The 10,074-nt window shown below is 34.8% G+C and overlaps 6 non-coding genes across 6 annotated transcripts; all 6 read right to left on the bottom strand.

Annotated features, from left to right (window-relative positions):
- Nucleotides 1-1,878: 1,878 nt before the first annotated feature.
- On the bottom strand, nucleotides 1,879-1,951 carry TRNAA-AGC. Its single transcript has one exon. It is a non-coding gene; the product is annotated as a tRNA-Ala (tRNA).
- Nucleotides 1,952-3,433: 1,482 nt separating this feature from the next.
- On the bottom strand, nucleotides 3,434-3,506 carry TRNAA-AGC. Its single transcript has one exon. It is a non-coding gene; the product is annotated as a tRNA-Ala (tRNA).
- Nucleotides 3,507-4,211: 705 nt separating this feature from the next.
- On the bottom strand, nucleotides 4,212-4,284 carry TRNAA-AGC. The gene has a single exon. It is a non-coding gene; the product is annotated as a tRNA-Ala (tRNA).
- A 652-nt stretch (nucleotides 4,285-4,936) lies between these two features.
- TRNAA-AGC lies at nucleotides 4,937-5,009 on the bottom strand. Its single transcript has one exon. It is a non-coding gene; the product is annotated as a tRNA-Ala (tRNA).
- A 706-nt stretch (nucleotides 5,010-5,715) lies between these two features.
- TRNAA-GGC lies at nucleotides 5,716-5,788 on the bottom strand. The gene has a single exon. It is a non-coding gene; the product is annotated as a tRNA-Ala (tRNA).
- A 705-nt stretch (nucleotides 5,789-6,493) lies between these two features.
- On the bottom strand, nucleotides 6,494-6,566 carry TRNAA-AGC. The gene has a single exon. It is a non-coding gene; the product is annotated as a tRNA-Ala (tRNA).
- Between the last annotated feature and the right edge of the window lie 3,508 nt (nucleotides 6,567-10,074).

Genomic DNA, 10,074 nt, shown 5'->3' with positions numbered 1-10,074 from the left:
GTCACTAACTAAAAACTTGTAGATCCCAAATTAAATTTCTCGCCACTAATTTGAAATTATCCAAGCTTGTATATTACAAGAATTGGAGATGCGAGGTATCGATCCCCGTACCTCTCCCATGCTAAGCGAGCGCTCTACCATCTGAACTACATCCCCGCACTAAAAAATAAGATAAATATATGTATTTATAAGGGCATGTGTTAAACAAGGTAATTGATTTGACTNAAAATATTTTCCCGTCACTAACTAAAAACTTGTAGATCACAAATTAAATTTCTCGCCACTAATTTGAAATTATTCAAGCTTGTATATTACAAGAATTGGAGATGCGAGGTATCGATCCCCGTACCTCTCCCATGCTAAGCGAGCGCTCTACCATCTGAGCTACATCCCCGCACTAGAAAATAAGATAAATATATGTATTTATAAGGGCACGTGTTAAACAAGGTAATTGATTTGACTCAATCTTTTAAGTGGACTTGACTGGTGTGCAATTACATTCCAATTGATAACATCAATCCAATCATAAATTATAACAGACCAGGGTCAGAGTTTGTTGAAGAAGAAAAACAACTAGGCAATTCAAATTGTACGAACCTTGAAGAGCCTCATTATATAAGAGAATTGACTACCTAGCAGCCCTCGCCTTAACATTCTACATCAGAAAATAAAGATGGCTAAGGCAAATGTATTTAAGCAGAATAACCACACAGATTGAAGTACTATTGGTCAAGCAATGAATGAACTACAAGAAACTTTGATGCCAAATACTGAATAGTGATGTTTTCACTCACAAAGTTATATTCGCTTTGCACAATATATTACCCTTTATTGAGATAAGTATGACTACCAATAAGAAAAGCAATTCATTGTATGTAAATGCAATGGCCTGCTCTAGGAAGCAAAAAGTTAATTCCTAGAAATAAGAAAGAAAATAATGCTTTTGTGCTTTGATTTATAAATATATTAAAGAACGTAGAACGAAAACATTGAAAATTGATAGAAAAATATTTTCCCGTCACTAACTAAAAACTTGTAGATCACAAATTAAATTTCTCGCCACTAATTTGAAATTATTCAAGCTTGTATATTACAAGAATTGGAGATGCGAGGTATCGATCCCCGTACCTCTCCCATGCTAAGCGAGCGCTCTACCATCTGAGCTACATCCCCGCACTAGAAAATAAGATAAATATATGTATTTATAAGGGCACGTGTTAAACAAGGTAATTGATTTGACTCAATCTTTTAATTGGACTTGACTGGTGTGCAATTACATTCCAATTGATAACATCAATCCAATCTTAAATTATAACAGGCCAGGGTCAGAGTTTGTTGAAGAAGAAAAGCAACTAGGCAATTCAAATTGTACGAACCTTGAAGAGCCTCAATAAATAAGAGAATTGACTACCTAGCAGCCCTCGCCTTAACATTCTAAATCAGAAAATAAAGATGGCTAAGGCAAATGTATTTAAGCAGAATAACCACACAGATTGAAGTACTATTGGTCAAGCAATGAATGAACTACAAGAAACTTTGATGCCAAATACTGAATAGTGATGTTTTCACTCACAAAGTTATATTCGCTTTGCACAATATATTACCCTTTCATGAGATAACTACGACTACCATTAAGAAAAGCAATGCATTGTATGTAATTGCAATGGCCTGCTCTAGGAAGCAAAAAGTTAATTCTTAGAAATAAGAAAGAAAATAATGCTTTTGTGCTTTGATTTATAAATATATTAAAGAACGTTGAACCAAAACGTTGAAAATTGATAGAAAATATTTTCCCGTCACTAACTATAAACTTGTAGATCACAAATAAAACTTCTCGCAACTAATTTGAAATTATTCAAGCTTGTATATTACAAGAATTGGAGATGCGGGGTATCGATCCCCGTACCTCTCGCATGCTAAGCGAGCGCTCTACCATCTGAGCTACATCCCCGCACTAAAAAATAAGATAAATATATGTATTTATAAGGGCATGTGTTAAACAAGGTAATTGATTTGACTCAATCTTTTAATTGGACTTGACTGGTGTGCAATTACATTCCAATTGATAACATCAATCCAATCTTAAATTATAACAGGCCAGGGTCAGAGTTTGTTGAAGAAGAAAAGCAACTAGGCAATTCAAATTGTACGAACCTTGAAGAGCCTCAATATATAAGAGAATTGACTACCTAGCAGCCCTCGCCTTAACATTCTACATCAGAAAATAAAGATGGCTAAGGCAAATGTATTTAAGCAGAATAACCACACAGATTGAAGTACTATTCGTCAAGCAATGAATGAACTACAAGAAACTTTGATGTCAAATACTAAATAGTGATGTTTTCACTCATAAAATTATATTCGCTTTTCACAATATATTACCCTTTTTTGAGATTAGTCTGGCTACCATAAGGAAAACCAATGCCTTTTATGTAGTTGCAATGGCCTGCTCTAGGAAGCAAAAAGTTAATTCCTAGAAATAAGAAAGAAAATTATGCTTCTGTGCTTTGATTTATAAATATATTAAAGAACGAAGAACCAAAACGTTGAAAATTGATAGAAAATATTTTCCCGTCACTAACTAAAAACTTGTAGATCACAAATTAAATTTCTCGCCACTAATTTGAAATTATTCAAGCTTGTATATTACCGGAATTGGAGATGCGAGGTATCAATCCCCGTACCTCTCGCATGCTAAGCGAGCGCTCTACCATCTAAGCTACATCCCCACACTAAAAAATTAGATAAATATATGTGTTTATACGGGCATGTGTTAAACAAGGTAATTGATTTGACTCAATCTTTTAATTGGATTTGACTGGTGTGCAATTACATTCCAATTGATAACATTAATCCAATCATAAATTATAACAGGCCAGGGTCAGAGTTTGTTGAAGAAGAAAAACAACTAGGCAATTCAAATTGTACGAATCTTGAAGAGCCTCAATATATAAGAGAATTGACTACCTAGCAGCCCTCGCCTTAACATTCTACACCAGAAAATAAAGATGGCTAAGGCAAATGCATTTAAGCAGAATAACCACACAGATCGAAATACTATTGGTCAAGCAATGAATGAACTACAAGAAACTTTGATGTCAAATACTGAATAGTGATGTTTTCACTCACAAAGTTATATTTGCTTTGCACAATACGTTACCCTTTATTGAGATAAGTATGACTACCAATAAGAAAAGCAATGCATTGTATGTAATTGCAATGGCCTGTTCTAGGAAGCAAAAAGTTAATTCCTAGAAATAAGAAAGAAAATAATGCTTTTGTGCTTTCATTTATAAATATCTTAAAGAACGTAGAACGAAAACGTTGAAAATTGATAGAAAATATATCCCGTCACTAACTAAAAACTTGTAGATCACAAATTAAATTTCTAGCCACTAATTTGAAATTATTCAAGCTTGTATATTACAGGAATTGGAGATGCAGGGTATCGATCCCCGTACCTCTCGCATGCTAAGCGAGCGCTCTACCATCTGAGCTACATCCCCGCACTAAAAAATTAGATAAATATATGTATTTATAAGGGCATTTGTTAAACAAGGTAATTGATTTGACTCAATCTTTTAATTGGACTTGACTGGTGTGCAATTACATTCCAATTGATAACATCAATCCAATCTTAAATTATAACAGGCCAGGGTCAGAGTTTGTTGAAGAAGAAAAGCAACTAGGCAATTCAAATTGTACGAACCTTGAAGAGCCTCAATATATAAGAGAATTGACTACCTAGCAGCCCTCGCCTTAACATTCTACATCAGAAAATAAAGATGGCTAAGGCAAATGTATTTAAGCAGAATAACCACACAGATTGAAGTACTATTGGTCAAGCAATGAATGAACTACAAGAAACTTTGATGCCAAATACTGAATAGTGATGTTTTCACTCACAAAGTTATATTCGCTTTGCACAATATATTACCCTTTATTGAGATAAGTATGACTACCAATAAGAAAAGCAATGCATTGTATGTAATTGCAATGGCCTGCTCTAGGAAGCAAAAAGTTAATTCCTAGAAATAAGAAAGAAAATAATGCTTCTGTGCTTTGATTTATAAATATATTAAAGAACGAAGAACCAAAACGTTGAAAATTGATAGAAAATATTTTCCCGTCACTAACTAAAAACTTGTAGATCACAAATTAAATTTCTCGCCACTAAATTGAAATTATTCAAGCTTGTATATTACAGGAATTGGAGATGCGAGGTATCGATCCCCGTACCTCTCGCATGCTAAGCGAGCGCTCTACCATCTGAGCTACATCCCCGCACTAAAAAATAAGATAAATATATGTATTTATAAGGGCATTTGTTAAACAAGGTAATTGATTTGACTCAATCTTTTAATTGGACTTGACTGGTGTGCAATTACATTCCAATTGATAACATCAATCCAATCTTAAATTATAACAGGCCAGGGTCAGAGTTTGTTGAAGAAGAAAAACAACTAGGCAATTCAAATTGTACGAACCTTGAAGAGCCTCAATATATAAGAGAATTGACTACCTAGCAGCCCTCGCCTTAACATTCTACATAAGAAAATAAAGATGGCTAAGGCAAATGAATTTAAGCAGAATAACCACACAGATCGAAATACTATTGGTCAAGCAATGAATGAACTACAAGAAACTTTGATGCCAAATACTGAATAGTGATGTTTTCACTCACAAAGTTATATTCGCTTTGCACAATATATTACCCTTTATTGAGATAAGTATGACTACCAATAAGAAAAGCAATGCATTGTATGTAATTGCAATGGCCTGCTCTAGGAAGCAAAAAGTTAATTCCTAGAAATAAGAAAGAAAATAATGCTTCTGTGCTTTGATTTATAAATATATTAAAGAACGAAGAACCAGATCACAAATTAAATTTCTCGCCACTAATTTGAAATTATTCAAGCTTGTATATTACAGGAATTGGAGATGCGGGGTATCGATCCCCGTACCTCTCGCATGCTAAGCGAGCGCTCTACCATCTGAGCTACATCCCCGCACTAAAAAATAAGATAAATATATGTATTTATAAGGGCATTTGTTAAACAAGGTAATTGATTTGACTCAATCTTTTAATTAGACTTGACTGGTGTGCAATTACATTCAAATTGATAACATCAATCCAATCTTAAATTATAACAGGCCTGGGTCAGAGTTTGTTGAAGAAGAAAAACAACTAGGCAATTCAAATTGTACGAACCTTGAAGAGCCTCATTATATAAGATAATTGACTAGCTAGCAGCCCTCGCCTTTACATTCTACATAAGAAAATAAAGATGGCTAAGGCAAATGCATTTAAGCAGAATATCCACACAGATTGAAGTACTATTGGTCAAGCAATGAATGAACTACAAGAAACTTTGATGCCAAATACTGGATAGTGATGTTTTCACTCACAAATTTATATTCGCTTTGCACAATATATTACCCTTTATTGAGATAAGTATGACAACCAATAAGAAATGCAATGCATTGTATGTAATTGCAATGGCCTGTTCTAGGAAGCAAAAAGTTAATTCCTAGAAATAAGAAAGAAAATAATGCTTTTGTGCTTTGATTTATAAATATATTAAAGAACGTAGAACCAAAACGTCGAAAATTGATAGAAAATATTTTCCCGTCACTAACTAAAAAACTTGTAGATCACAAAATACATTTCTCGCCACTAAATTGAAATTATTCAAGCTTGTATATTACAGGAATTGGAGATGCGGGGTATCGATCCCCGTACCTCTCGCATGCCAAGCGAGCGCTCTACCATCTAATCTACATCCCCGCACTAAAAAATAAGATAAATATATGTGTTTATAAGGGCATGTGTTAAACAAGGTAATTGATTTGACTCAATCTTTTAATTGGACTTGACTGGTGTGTAATTACATTCCAATTGATAACATCAATCCAATCTTAAATTATAACAGGTCAGGGTCAGAGTTTGTTGAAGAAGAAAAACAACTAGGCAATTCAAATTGTACGAACCTTGAAGAGCCTCATTATATAAGATAATTTACTAGCTAGCAGCCCTCGCCTTTCCATTCTACATAAGAAAATAAAGATGGCTAAGGCAAATGCATTTAAGTAGAATATCCACACAGATCGAAGTACTATTGGTCAAGCAATGAATGAACTACAAGAAACTTTGATGCCAAATACTGGATAGTGATGTTTTCACTCACAAATTTATATTCGCTTTGCAAAATGTATTACCCTTTATTGAGATAAGTATGACTACCAATAAGAAATGCAATGCATTGTATGTAATTGCAATGGCCTGTTCTAGGAAGCAAAAAGTTAATTCCTAGAAATAAGAAAGAAATAATGCTTTTGTGCTTTGATTTATAAATATATTAAAGAACGTAGAACCAAAACGTCGAAAATTGATAGAAAATATTTTCCCGTCACTAACTAAAAAACTTGTAGATCACAAATTACATTTCTCGCCACTAAATTGAAATTATTCAAGCTTGTATATTACAGGAATTGGAGATGTGGGGTATCGATCCCCGTACCTCTCGCATGCTAAGCGAGCGCTCTACCATCTGAGCTACATCCCCGCACTAAAAAATGAGATAAATATATGTGTTTATAAGGTCATGTGTTAAACAAGGTAATTGATTTGACTCAATCTTTTAATTGGACTTGACTGGTGTGCAATTACATTCAGATTGATAACATCAATCCAATCTTAAATTATAATAGGCCAGGGTCAGAGTTTGTTGAAGAAGAAAAACAACTAGGCAATTCAAATTGTACGAACCTTGAAGAGCCTCATTATATAAGATAATTGACTAGCTAGCAGCCCTCGCCTTTACATTCTACATAAGAAAATAAAGATGGCTAAGGCAAATGCATTTAAGTAGAATATCCACACAGATCGAAGTACTATTAGTCAAGCAATGAATAAACTACAAGAAACTTTGATGCCAAATACTGGATAGTGATGTTTTCACTCACAAATTTATATTCGCTTTGCACAATATATTACCCTTTATTGAGATAAGTATGACTACCAATAAGAAATGCAATGCATTGTATGTAATTGCAATGGCCTGTTCTAGGAAGCAAAAAGTTAATTCCTAGAAATAAGAAAGAAAATAATGCTTTTGTGCTTTGATTTATAAATATATTAAAGAACGTAGAACCAAAACGTCGAAAATTGATAGAAAATATTTTCCCGTCACTAACTAAAAAACTTGTAGATCACAAATTACATTTCTCGCCACTAAATTGAAATTATTCAAGCTTGTATATTACAGGAATTGGAGATGCGGGGTATCGATTCCCGTACCTCTCGCATGCTAAGCAAGCGCTCTACCATCTGAGCTACATCCCCGCACTAAAAAATAAGATAAATATATGTGTTTATAAGGGCATGTGTTAAACAAGGTAATTGATTTGACTCAATCTTTTAATTGGACTTGACTGGTGTAACACCCCGGGCCTACCTTCCCGTACATCCGAGGCATTACCGCCACACCTAGAGAGAGAGTTCTATCATTCCGCGATAAACCTCACTCTAGGTGCACAGGCTAAAGGAACTATTCTCATCACAACATTCACTCAACAGGTACTTAACACTTTCATACATAGCAACTGGTGAAGCTTCATTAAGCAAAGTATATAATGTTGCAAAAATATATACATAAGATTGACCTACGGGCCAAAATACCAACAGGGTTCGACCTACAAGCACTGGTTATGCCTAGCCATTACTACGGCTACCAAAAATTTATGTACACCAAAAAAACAAATTCCCCAGAAACTCCCAAAGATCCAACGTCTAGTCGAGCCTGCGGTACACGGGGCCAGTGAACTCTCCCCAGACCAGATGCTACTCCCCCTCATACCAAGTGATATGGTCCAAAAACCGGGAAGTGGTTATGACCATCGACCACTCCTCCCAAACATCCCGAGGGCTAGGGTCCCAAGGGTAGGGGTAGTGCACAATGAACTCCAGGGGATCGCTACCATCTAACGGCTCTATGGGGTAAAAGCCGTAAGCAGCCTGGACCTCGTCCATAACCGGGCAAGAGACAAAAGGGGCCGACGGAGCCATAGGAGTATCTAGGTTCGTGGGAGCGTCGGGAGCATAACCAGGTGCGTATGGGTCTTCTCCCTCCATCATCTGTATGTAATCATCATAATCCATGCCCTGACACACATACTCCGGTGAACTTTCGGAGTTCACCGGGCTGCAAGAACTGACACTAGACGGCATCTGATAAAAACACAGTGAAGTGTAGTTAGCACGACGGCTAAGTAAGGATATCCAAGAGTTATTTAAAACTAAGTAAAGGTTTGAAAGCAAAAGATTACTTAGGATACCCTATACCTTACTCATCTGCAAGATTCTACCTGTAACAGTTATAATCAACAGCTTGCATACATCATGAATAGAATTCAATAATGTTGGTAACATTCCTTCTTGACAAGGTCATTTAGTAATCATTCACATATTCAATAATATAATGTTTAAATAGATAAGCATACTAGCAAGTAATATAAACATAATTCGTACATCTTGCTTGTAATCATTTTAGTAGAAAACTTTCCCTCACGAAGAGAGTCTCATCATTTTTCACCGTTCAAAGAGTAAGATTACTCACAAACTTTGGGTATTTACTTACTTGTCACATCTTTCTTTCCCGTAGCTACGGAGTAACTACATTCACATTTCAAAAACCTTCTTAGTCCTAGATAGAAAGTGTGAGACCTTTGGAGTCCTTTCTCCACTTCTGACCACTTGGATCGTTGAACTCGGGTTCAGTGGTCATCGCCCTGTCTAATACTGATCCCCTGGACTTATAGGAGCGTTGGAATGATTCCTAGCTAGCCTCACTAGGTTCATAAGAACGACACCTACCCGAACATAGAGTGACTATACTTAAGTGTGCACACCCCCGTAGGAGTCCTTTTCCTTCCGGGTGATATAGTACTCGGCGAATAGACTTCGCCCACAGTATGATTGATCATACACATAATTACCATGCGGAATAGGCACTTTAAGCTCATCTTTATTCCGTGGTTAACAAGATCCTTCACAACTTTACTAGAACTAAGGTTTGAAAATATTTTTCTATTCTTTCCCCTTTCTTGCTTTGAAACTAGTTGGAATATACTTGGGTAATCCCAATACTCGGAAATTAATTCCCCTTTCAACCCAATTCAAAAATTCTCCTTTTCTTTTCAAAACATTTAAATGATCTATTAATATCATATCACTAAGGTAATTCAAGTGTAATTACCCTACACTTTTAACTTCACAAAAATCACATAAGCCTCACATTTAACCCATACGTCTCAAGGCATATACATATACATTTCCCAACTTCAACATATGCGTAACACACAACAACATTTATTCTTTCAAACACGTAATACCCAACTACATAGTGTTGCTCTTCTCATTACTCACATATATAATTTTGATTCATACAACTATGTACCTCACACAGAAGGTGACATTTTAATTATACATACATACCCATATATGTACTCATAAATATACGACCTTTATATATATATACATATCCCATACATATAATTTGTATATATACATGTATCCCTACATGTGTGTACGTACCATATATATATATATATAATTTACTCTTATTTTATATATATATATATACGTATACTACACTCACACACCCATAATTTTATATATATATACCTATATATGATATACTAGATCACTCACACACACATCACGTAGGGTATATATATATATATATTTACTAATTACTTTATATACATATATATATACCACACCCACACACACATCACGTTACTACATATATATATATATATATCCTTAATACACACACACTTCACGAACTACATATGTACATACATACCCATACATTTTTATTTATTTATACACATATATATATGTGACATAAACACAATATATACACACATATATCATGAATAATATCATTATACATAGTTACACATACATCAAGTACATAAAAATTCCATCTAGCACTCAAACTAATTTTCACAAAATCATCAATCACCTAGTTTCAAACAACCTCAACCAAATAAAGGGATTCCTTACCT

Source organism: Ipomoea triloba, chromosome 13 (genome assembly GCF_003576645.1).
Source record: "Ipomoea triloba cultivar NCNSP0323 chromosome 13, ASM357664v1".
In the NCBI taxonomy this organism is placed as follows: domain Eukaryota; kingdom Viridiplantae; phylum Streptophyta; class Magnoliopsida; order Solanales; family Convolvulaceae; genus Ipomoea; species Ipomoea triloba.
The sequence above is the reverse complement of the archived record's forward strand: the minus strand, read 5'-3'. Positions and strand labels throughout refer to the sequence as shown.